Below are 11,832 nucleotides of genomic sequence, written 5' to 3' on the forward strand. Positions count from 1 at the left end.
GTTTTGACTTAAGTATCCACTTTTTTTGTTTAGTTGAGTCAGGGGGCATGAGGCGAGTTGAACCTCTTGCCTCGGGCAGCATTAGAAGTGCAATCACCTGCTATAAAGCAGGACCTGACTTCTAAACATAATGGGGCACATTTACTTTTTCCCAGTCCACTCGAGATCCAGCGGCGCATTCTGCGACGAGGATTCAGGTCTGCCGGGATTCACTAAGGTCCGTGCGGCTGATATCCACCAGGTGTCGCTGCTGCGCTGAGGTCCGCCGGAGTTCACCTTCTTCATCCCGGTGTATGTGAGTGCTGTTCTTGCGACACAATTTTTTTTAAAATTCCGCTGTATTTCCGAATCCGTCGGTTTACCGACAGCCACGCCCCAGATTTCTGTCGCGTGAAAGCCGGTGCCAATGCGCTACAATCTGATCGCGTGCGCCAAAATCCAGGGGCAATTCGTCGCAAATCGGAAATATTCGAGAAACCCGACGAAAATGCACGATTCAGACCCTTAGTAAATGAGCCCCGATGTCTCTTGAAACGTTATGCCAACATGGGTGTGAGACACTACATGGAGAACTGACTTACTAGAAAAATAAGTGGAAGCAGCAATGGGACCTCATGAGCCTTTCCATTGGAAATACTGTATAAGATTAGGAGTGGTAAGAAATGGTCATGTGTTTGTTCCATAACAAAGGTTTTCCTTATAGTTGGCTGACCATAAATGTAAAGATGTAATTGGCAAAATGTTATATCTGTTAGATGTGGAATGCTTAAGTATGTTATTCTTGGTAAACAACACACACAATACACCTTGTTAGCCAACCTTGCTAGATCTCTAGGGATGACTTAAACCAATTTACAGAATTGTTCCTAGAAATTTAATCTTAAGCCAGTAAAGAACAGAACAGCTGTATTCTCCCTGAGTGACATGGCTTTCTTATTACTGGTGACAGGCCAGAGTAAAACAACCTGTTGTAAAGAGTGGACTAAAGAACAAATTGACAACTTGACTACACCGTTCTTGGGAATGTGTTCTTATAGATGTTGAGATTCATTATTTCTGATAGCTGTGTAGGAAACTTTGTCCTGTTACTATGTAAAAGCATATTTTTGGTTTGTTCTCTGTTTAGAGGAAAACCTCTATGGCTATCTTAATGGTCTAGTGGTGGGAACTGTATTTTTTTTTTTTGCATTGCAGTATACATTGATATATAAAAGGAAAATGCTACAATGTTACAATTCAATATTAATAAAGATAGGACTTAACTATAGGACCCACTCTCTTATAACTCTGTCTTGGAAATTAGAGAGTATGTAATTGGGAAGTTATAATGTATAATACATTTAATAAATACATCACATTGGCCCAGTTATCCATGCAGAACAGGCTTCATTTATAAGGCTTCATTAAATTATACCTCTGCCAGGGTCGGTACTTGAGGGTGAGCAGAAGGTGCAGTAAAATTAAGACCCCAAATCCTTAAGCCATTACCCTTAACCATCAGATTAGAATCTACAAATCCCATTGGACTCAGCCAAGCATCTATATGAGCACCTCCCGACTCTCCCAGTATCTGCTTGCAGAGGAAAGTCAGGAGAACCTCTACACAAAGTTTGGACATCTTCTCTTTTCAGAAACCATAGACCTCACTTGCAGCTTTGCAATACTGAACTCTATAGTAACACATAGATCTTACCCAGGGGCATGTTTCATGTACCAGCTATTGAAACTTTGCCTGTCAGTTGGGATTATTTCTAGACTAGTCCTTACAGATGTCATTGACTTCATTAGAGAAGCAATTGACGATCTTCTCTATGGAGGTGATTACCTGCATGACACATACTTAATGCTTTAAGTACCTGGTTATGGATGATCAGACAGGTCAATAATCCCAGACGTGTTTACTTCATTTTGCATTCAGCACACATTCTATATGTTAAGATCACTTGTCGCCATCCTCTAGTTTGAACACTACAACTCTCAACATGCCCTGATAGTGGAGAGTAAGTGTTGGACAGAGTTCGACAACTCAGCCCTGCTACATATTCATACATAATGCATGGTTGTCACAATTAAAGCTGAATATATGCTAAATTCTGGAAGAACATTGCACCATCTGCCTAATTCCATATTCTGAAAGGAGCAGTCCATGTTTTGTGAGGCACTCAATCATCCAAATTAGTAAAAATGAACAGCAATCCCGGGAGCCACGTGGTAGAGGAAAAGCCTAATAAATATTCTCACTAGAATTCCACTGTATGTTTTGGATCTTAGTTATGATTTATGGTTTGATAAAAAAGACAAAGTATTTCATGAGCACCAAAATACCTATTACATTTCCAGGGGACAGAGATGGATTTGTATGCCGCTATTTTTCAGACAATGGCTAGACGGCCTCCACATTAAAAACATGGACATAGTCCTGTTACCGGCTTCTTACTGCTTGTTAACTGTTTCGATGAGGATGTAAAGCATCTACAGAGTTAAACCAACTAGTAACTTATTGAAGAGTTAAAGGATTTGACCAAAACCTTATATACAAGGTCACTTAAAGTATAAATTGGTCTCCACTCAAAATATTAGCAAATATATTTGAAGGTTCCCGCAGCCCCCTATAGAGGCTTTTTCTTGCAATATACAGTATATTGGACTGGTTGAATACGCTCATTGTTAAGGTTGTCCATTTTTGGATTCCTGCTTTCAAAAATTCCATTGAAGGTTTACCACAATCCATTAATAAAAGCAACAACTTGTTTAGCCTTTAATAAGCTTTCCAAAAATGGAATTTCTGTATCCAAGCCTGTATCCGAGCGTACATATGAAGAATTCCACTACTTTATAATAGCTTTTAGCATTACCTGACTCCCTGCCAGCAGTGTGTGGTGAGTCCTGGGAGGGAAGTTCAAATGAGATTTGGTTACGTATGTGGGGAGAGGGAGCAGGGGAGAGGCTGGGGAAAAGATGGAGGCCAATTACTGAAGAGGAGGGGAGGTGGCATTTAGTAGAAGGTGACTTGTGCCATTGTATCTGCTCCCCAGGGACTCGCCACACACTACTTGTAACGGAGCAAAGTAATGATACAGATCACAAAGGCATTTTTTAAATTATTATTCCAGAGACTATTGGAATCTGTCATCATATAAAAAATAACCTTCTGGATGACAGATTCCCTTTAAATTGATATTTATAACACTGTTTCCACTTTATTTGGGTAACAAATAAAATTATTGCTGTTATCACAATTTTCAGGCAGCCTAGCCTCACTTATAGCTAGTGTGGAGGTGGGGCAGAAACACACTGCAATGGTCAACTCTGACAGGTAAATAATCATAATTCGTAGTGTACAAGCGCTGATAAATCTCCCCTATTCTCCTTATAATAGGATATGATATAGAATAGTATGGATAAAGCTTTGGATAAAACATTTGCTTTTGTTCAGATATTGCAGATACAATAGATCACATCTATTGACTATTTTTCTGTCCAGAGATTTGCTACAAACGCTCTAATATACAGGATAATTAACCATCTAGAATCTATTAAAGAAGTCAGCAGTTAATCTCTGGATCCTGCACATTGACTAATTCACCGGTGTTCAGGCATGAATCTCCATAAATCCACGTCTACAGCTTTCCCCTGGGCCTTACATGAGAGCCCGGGCTGTAGAGCAATGACCCATTTAATGCATGTGGCTGTCAAGTGTGTAAACTAGGGCTGCTGGGTCAGGAGAACACTGAATAATGAGCACATGTATGGATGCTCTGTAATGCCATGATAGGAGGCTTGTGTCCTAATGTGATCATAAAGTAATTACAGAAAGACTGGGGCACAAATTAGGAAGGGAGGTATTGATGGATTAGGTGCCCTGAGCCCCTAGGAAGCAGCCAATAAACCATTCAGTTTTGATAAATACAGAGAATTGCTCCAAAACTTTTTACTAACTTTAGATACAGGAAAACTAAGCTAAAATTAAGAAAAAAAACGGATGTCACATTTCTGCCTCCACAAGACTTAGTGTACGGTACATCATCTTGCCAGGACATCTGTTTCAAAATATGAGACTTTAAGAGATCACATCTTGTAAGAGATTCACTGCTTACAATGTACAGATGTACTAAATATGGCATATGGTTGTTTGGGCAACTACTGTCAATGGTGGGGGATACCTGAATAAAAATAATAGTAGAAGGTTCATGGAAAATAACTATTTGCAAAATATATTAAATGTATTAAATAATGAATCCAATGATGTTGTGTCAGTCATGTACATTTTACCGTTACAAATCCTTCATTACTCATCGATGCATGATGGAGACCACCTCCGCACTTCAGCAAATTACTGCGTGTGCATTGCCCAGCTGGAGACTGGTTGAGGTCTTACTTGCATAATTGCAGGAAGACCATTTGAATACTTGGTTAGGGGGTTGACCTTTCCTCCTCAAATTATTAAACAATTACAATCAAATGTCACATATTGTTCTATATTTGAGAATCTAAAACATCTGATAACCCAGCTTACTGTGTGCTACTCCCACTTTCCTGTCACGTTACTGTCATCCCCATATATTACCCCCTTTACTCAATTCCCTGTACTTTGGTCTTCAGATGGAGGTTGTTAGTAGTCTTTTCTTGGTATATTGTCCCTCTTTACACAGATTATTACCAAAGTGTTAGAGGTCATAGGGGTTGTACATGGTAAATGACTAAACATCCCCATGTTAGATTATATAACCATTTCTCAATGAGTTCAGTCTCTAAGAGAGAGACTTTACTCAGTGTAACAATCTGGTTCTCAATCAACATGGAATGATGTCTGATCCCACTGCTCAGACCTGAGAGCTAACAGATCAAGTGTCAATATCTCCTTTTAATAAGCATGAAGGTTATCCACCAATGTATGCCCCAGCCAGCACTGCGCAATATGTCCACCATTGTCTTATACAGCGCTTTGCCCCGAAAGAAAATGGTTACATATTGATATACAAATCTAAGTTCTTATTTGCAGTAAAATCCTGTTACTCTCTAAAATTCTAAGCATTTAAAGCGAGAGACAGGGAAATGGTACTATCTGTGCATACAGATACAGATTATGGCATTTATAGTGAGCAACAGGGAATCACTACTGTCCTCTCCAATATTACTTACCAGGAGATACATGTAGCACTATCTTCATCTAAATTATTTAACTGGATCGTTGGAGGCAGTACTATCTGTATCTACATTATTTACCAAGAGATACATGGAGGAAGCACTATCTGTATCTAGATTATTAACCATTAGATATATGGAGGCAGTACTAAGAGTATCTACATTCCTTACCAATAGACACATGGTTGAAGTGCAACCTGCATCTACATTATTCACCAAGAGATACATGGAGGCAGTACTATCTGGATCTACATTATCCATCAAGAGAAATATGGAGACAATATTAACTGGTGTACACAAAGGATTAATGTTGTAGCGGTAGAATGCTCACCGTTGAAACACCCGACAACCAATGTACCAGTCCAATCCAGAAGCATCGGTGGAGAATATAGAGGAAACCTGCGACCAGGCAGCATGTCTTCGGAAGAGTCATTAGATATGTAAAAATTAAAACTACACATTTCAGCTCTGTACAAGAGCTTTCTTAAGGTTATAAAACATTAAATTATGATATCATAATTTTATGTCTTATAACCTGAGGAAAGCATTTCATTTTTATCTATCCGATAACAACTCTTCTGAAGAGCCGCTGCCTGGTCGGAGTTTTCTTGTATACCCTCCACTGATTACAAACAGTGAACTTTCTCAAGTGTTTATTTAGGTAAATGTTGATGATTATGTCTTCAGCCAAGGAAAACCCAAAAGTCATTATCTTAGAAAAATAGAATATTATATAAGTAAATTGTGATATAAATATAAATTTAGAACACATAAATGTTGGCCAAATGAAAAGTCTGCACAGTAAAAGCGCTCAATACTTGGTCGGGGCTCCTTTTGTATAAATAACTGTATCAATGTGGCGTGACATGAAGGCGATCAGCTTATGGTGCTGCAGCGATGTAATGGAAGCCTAGGTTGCTTTGATAGCAGCTTTCAGCTTGTGTGCATTGTTGGGTCTGGTGTCTCTCATCTTCCTCTTGACAATCAAGCACTTTGACACTGTTAAAGCAGGTATTGGCATATTTGGCAGTGTGGACAGGTGCCAACTCCTGCTGGAAAATGAAAATTCCATCTCCAAAAATGCCTGTCAGTAGAAGAAAGCAGGAAGTGCTCTAAGATTGAAGTGGACCTACACCAGCGGACACTTGACCTCAAGCAGCTTGGATTGTGCCTCTCCGACATCGCCTTCCTCTAGACTCAGAGATAGCCCATGTCCTGGATATATCTGTGTGGTGGCTCTTGAAGCAGTGACTCCAGAAACAGTCAACTGCTTGTGAATCTCCCCCAAATTTTTGAACAGCCTTTTCTTAACAATCCAATCAAGATTGCGACTATCCCAGTTGCTTGTGTACTCTTTCACTTTTCCATTAATATTCTTTATTACGGCACTCTGTGAACAGCAAACTTCTTGTGACTTACCAGCCTTGTGGAGTGTGTCAATGACACATGGACATATGTCAAGTCAGCAGTCTTCCCCATGATTGTTTCGCCTACTAAACCAGACCAAGCAACCTTTTAAAATGCTTAGGAAGCCGATGCAGGTGTTTTGGGTTAATTCTTCTAATTTTCTGATATAATGGGCTACATTTATTATGACTTCTACACCTTAAAATGGTGGCCAAATCAGACCTGGCGTGAAGGAGCCCTGGTGGCGCATGCCCTGGTGGCGCATGCCCTGGTGGAGCATGCCCTGGTGGCTAGGGCCGCATCATACACTGGCGCAACTTTGCTGATATCCTAACTTGGAGGCTGATATACTTACTCTGATGCTAATATACTTGTACATAGAGGCAGTACAAACTTCAACATTTAACAGTAGATATACAAAGCAAAAGGCTAACAAAGTTTTGAGGTACCATGAAACAGTTTACATTTTCTTAGTATGATAAGTTTTGCATTAAAAGCTGTCCTTCTGAGGGATTATGTTGTGCCTAATATGTTGAGAGACTAAATTTCTATAAGAAAAGGTCTCCACAAGAGGTTGTAAAGTGTGCTGCAACTACCATGAAATAATCTCCAGCACACTCTACTGCATTGTACTGTAAAAGGTGAGTATGTTCTTCCAGAATAAAGGACATACTTGTAGCCTGTGATACCTCGCTACTCCCTGGGGACACTGGCAAGCTTTCAATTAATCACCATAATCCTCCACATTATAATAAGTTACTTTCTTGTAGAACTGCCAGGATAAAAATGTTGTGGGACAAAAGAACTGCAATGAACTATACATACAGCCAGCCATCAAATGCATTGCCCCACAGCAAACTAGAACCAGGCCCTGGCCCATGTGGGGGCCAGGAGTTTACCCAGGTGTTAATACTGCTATTCTATCAAAACAGAAGGAGCTTACTCCTGCGGCCATGTAGACGTCATGTGTTTCCAACGCTCATCATTTACCAGCAAAATTAACACTATTGTGCACCAATAAAACAGGCTAAGCAAAGAGCTGGACCCCGGGCTTAGTCATCAAGGATGTGTCCTCATAGAGACATAAATTTATTTCCATACCAGCAAGAAGAAAGAAACAGAGCTTTATTATATTGTATTGTACAGAAATTCACATACAACAGAAAATATGGAGATTACATTAACTTTTTAAAGCAAAACTGATATCAAATATAAAAATTCACTGCTACTAAGAAAAATATTAACAGAGGAAAATAATAAAGATTAAATAATAATAATAAAAATAATACAAATGTATCAAGTAATAGAAAACTTAATAAAATAAAATAAGACATTGCCTGCTTGCCTCAGTGTCTTCTTGGTGATACAGGACAATAAGGTGACAGTCCCTCTCTATGCCAAAGTGAAAACACGAAACACAATGACAAGCAACACAACAAATAAGGGAGTTTGCCAAAGCCAGGTCACAACAAAGTTGGAATCACAGCACAGAATTACTAGACACAACAAAGGACCAAGAATACAAGCAGAGGTAAAAATACCAAAAGAGCAAGATATAAATCCCAAGAAAAATGAGGAGCTGACAAGAAAACCTCTAACCAGCACTGAGCCAAATGTGCATAGGACTGATATGTGATCTCAAAACCGAAAGCTCCAAGGTGATTGGGCCAGAGCTCAGAGATCCAGAGAACGCAGAGACATTTGGAGCTGTCAATTGTGAAGGGTTAACTAGTGCTAGAGCAAGCAGCCCAGCAAGTAAAGTCATGTTCACACTTTTAAAATTGCCAAGACACAGAGATAATATCAATGTCTCTTCAGTAGCAAGTTAGAAACTGAGGATGACACTGTTACAATAGTACATATTACATGATAATGTCTAATAAATATGGTACAAAATGTGACATATTTTGTAGCAAACTGTAAAGTTAAGAAGTCAAAAAAAGGAAAATGTTAACTCAGGTCTTTTGGAGAATAATGGGGGTCATTTACTAAGGGCCTGAATCACTCTTTTTCGTCAGGTTTCCCGGAAATTACTGGTCTGCGCCAAATTGCCGGCATGCATGCGACGGAAATCAGGGGGCGTGGCCGTCGGAAAACCCGACGGATACAGAAAAACCGCAGCATTTTTTTTAAAAAATGTGTCGCTTGACAGGCGCTTACCTGCACCCAGGATAGGAGCGACACCTAGTGGACATCGGATGCACTGCCTTTGTGAATCGCCAAATCCTCGACAGAGAACGTGCTGCTGGATCGCGACAGGAACGGGTAAGTAAATGTGCCCCAATATGTATGAACTTGAGTTGAGCAACCCCTGCAGTAAGTTTCCATATATGAATCATGCCCCCACTAAGTACCCGACACAGTATAAGGCCTTAATTAAGCACATACCGTTTTTAGAGCTGTGAGCTAGCTGCACAGGTCTATCCACTGTGAGTAGATCATGTCTTACTGCACCATGGTTGGGTGAGGGGCCGCACTGTTAATTATATAGCACCTCCTACTCCTGCCCTTATTTGCGATGCGGCCGCTCATTCCCTATGGACATGGCCACCCAGGTGAAATGGATCGCAAACAGGGGGCCACTTTCCCCTATTTGGGGCCTATATTACGCAAACAAGTAGCCTAAGAGCCACTTTAGAAACCCCACACAGTATAACACACTTACCCCTGATGTCTCCCTCATGTTATAATGTCACCTTGTAACCCCTACACTGAATAATAACCCCCCCCCCCATGTTAAAAAGTAATAATTGATTGTGATTAGAGATGAGCGAACATACTCGTCCGAGCTTGATGCTCGTTCGAGCATTAGCGTACTCGAAACTGCTTGTTGCTCGGACAAATACTTCTCCCGCTCGAGAAAATGGCATCTCCCGCCGTTTTGCTTTTTGGCGGCCAGAAACAGAGCCAATCACAAGCCAGGAGACTCTGCACTCCACCCAGCATGACGTGGTACCCTTACACGTCGATAGCAGTGGTTGGCTGGCCAGATCAGGTGACCCTGGAATAGACTAGCTGCTGCCCGAGCTGCTCGGATCATTCTGTGTCTGGATGCCGCTAGGGAGACAGCTGCTGCTGGTCAGGGAAAGCGTTGGGGTGTTCTATTAGAATAGTGTTAGGCAGGAGTGATTCTACAAGAACCCAACAGCCCTTCTTAGGGCTACAATAACGTTATACATTTTTTTTTTTTATTTGCAGCTAGTACCATATTGTGAGGAATTTGCAGGGGGACTTGCTACCGTTGTGTTTAGCTCTTAGTGACACACATATCCACCTCAAACACCAAAGTGGGAAAATTTATTAGGGGTTTGATTTCAATTAGGCACAGTCTGCCATTTCCTTTTTATTTTACGTTTATTTTATCATAACTCAGCGTCATCTCATCTGGCATAGCAGTGTGCTTTCATACTTGGCTAGAAAATAGCCATAGGAGAATCCAAACGGCTTACTTACGCCTACAGTAGCGTTATATATATTTTATTTCTGGTTGATCTGCTGGTGGCTGGCCTTGCTGTAGTGCATCTACTACCATATTGTGAGGAATTTGTAGTGAGACTTGCGACCGTTGTGTTTAGCGCTTAGTGACGCACATATCCATCGCAAAGACCGAAGTGGGAAAATTTATTAGGGGTTGGATTTCAATTAGGCACAGTCTGCCATTTCCTTTTTATTTTACGTTTATTTTTTCATAACTCAGCGTCATCTCATCTGGCATAGCAGTGTGCTTTCATACTTGGCTAGAAAATAGCCATAGCAATAGGATAGCATCGTTTGGTTTTAAAAACTAAAAAACACAACAAAAAAAAAAAACACAAAAAAAAGTTAAAAAAAAATTAAAGTTATAACTTTCATTTTCAAAATGTTTAACCCGAGGGCTAGGGGTAGAGGACGAGGGTGGGGACGTGGGCATCCAACTACTGCAGGGGTCAGAGGCCGTGGTCCTGGGCGGGTGAGACACCACCTGCTGAAGAGGGAGCAGGGGAACGCCGCAGAGCTACACTCCCTAGGTTCATGTCTGAAGTTACTGGGACTCGTGGTAGAGCACTGTTGAGGCCAGAACAGTGCGAACAGGTGATGTCGTGGATTGCCGACAATACTTCGAGCAATTTGTCCACCAGTCAGTCTTCCACGCAGTCCACCCATGTCATCGAAATCGGCACTCCTCCAGCTCCTGCACCTCAGCCTCCTCCCCCCCAGTCTGCCCCCTCCCAGGAGAATTTGGCATTTGAACCGGCATACTCTGAGGAACTGTTTTCTGGACCCTTCCCACAGTCACAAACCACTTGTCCGGTTGCTGCTGAGCAATTTTCCGATGCCCAGGTTTTCCACCAGTCGCAGTCTGTGGTTGATGATGACCTTCTTGACGTAGTGGAAGAAGTGTGTAAAGAGGTGTCCGACGATGAGGAGACACGGTTGTCAGACAGTGGTGAAGTTGTTGTCAGGGCAGGAAGTCCGAGGGGGGAGCAGACTGAGGGATCGGAGGATGATGAGGTGACAGACCCAAGCTGGGTTGAGAGGCCGGGTGAACACAGTGCTTCTGAGACGGAGGAGAGTCCTCGACCAGAACAGGTTGGAAGAGGCAGTGGTGGGGCCAGACGGAGAGGCAGGGCCAGAGCAGGTGCATCAGTGCCAAATGTGTCACGTAGTGAAGCTCCCGTGGCGAGGGCTCCCACGGCGAGGGCTAGATTTTCAGAAGTATGGAGGTTCTTTAAGGAAACACCGGATGACCGACGGACTGTGGTGTGCAACCTTTGCCAAACCAGGATCAGCAGGGGTTCCACCACTACTAGCTTAACTACCACCAGTATGCGCAGGCATATGAATGCTAAACACCCCACTCAGTGGCACCAAGCCCGTTCACCTCCGGCCGTGCACACCACTGCTCCTTCCCCTGTGTCAGCTGATAGTCAGCCCCCTGCCCAGGACCCTGGCACAAAAACCCCATCGTCGCCTCCACGATCCTCCACAGCATCCACCAGCATTCAGCTCTCCATACCCCAGACGCTGGAGCGGAAACGGAAATATAGTGCAACCCACCCGCACGCCCAAGCCCTTAATGTCCACATCTCCAGATTGCTTAGCCTGGAGATGCTGCCCTATAGGCTAGAAGAGACTGAGGCCTTTCGCAACCTCATGGCGGCGGCCGCCCCTCGGTATTCGGTCCCCAGCCGCCACTACTTTTCCCGATGTGCCGTCCCAGCCCTGCACCAGCACGTGTCAGACAACATCATCCGTGCCCTGACCAACGCTGTTTCTGACAAGGTCCACCTGACCACGGAC

Source organism: Engystomops pustulosus, chromosome 6 (genome assembly GCF_040894005.1).
Source record: "Engystomops pustulosus chromosome 6, aEngPut4.maternal, whole genome shotgun sequence".
NCBI classification, from domain to species: Eukaryota; Metazoa; Chordata; class Amphibia; order Anura; family Leptodactylidae; genus Engystomops; species Engystomops pustulosus.